Consider the following 601-nt stretch of genomic DNA (forward strand, 5'->3'; position numbering starts at 1 on the left):
CACAAAATACAGTACACAAATTAATCTTTGGACCCTTAAGAATTCCAGAGGACTGTATGCAACATTTTGGAATATCATAGTGCAAAAAGGAAAACCAAAGCAAATGAATAAAAATAGCGACCTGGTTTGCAAAGCAGGTGGGGAATCCTAGCCTGAAATCATCAAGCTTAAAGTAGGTCTGATTGGTTGATTGGTTGGGTGGTTGGTAGATGGGTTACCCACCCGGGGAAGCGGATTAGAATGCAGACACATTTTTTGTCCACTTGAGGAATTTCATCAGTAAGACTCAGAAAACTCTATCTCCCTTAAAGGATTATTGAAAAGAGTTAAGAGTGGAGTTTAGCATGTAACAAAGCTTGATGAATGTAAGTTTCCATTAATAATAGTGACAATAATAATGATCTAATAATCATTTGTTCTATGCAGTCAACGTGTCCCTAACTCTGAACCTATCAGAATAGCACTGGTCACCTCTCACTTACATAAACAGACAAAGCCTATAGATGGGGTGCAGGTTATGGGTCTGATATCTGTCTCACACTGAACCCCACACTCATTCTGTCCCCAAGGCCCCACACCACTCTCCTGTCCCCTGGTTCCC

Source organism: Otolemur garnettii, unplaced genomic scaffold (genome assembly GCF_000181295.1).
Source record: "Otolemur garnettii isolate 467f Iridium unplaced genomic scaffold, OtoGar3 scaffold00047, whole genome shotgun sequence".
NCBI lineage: Eukaryota > Metazoa > Chordata > Mammalia > Primates > Galagidae > Otolemur > Otolemur garnettii.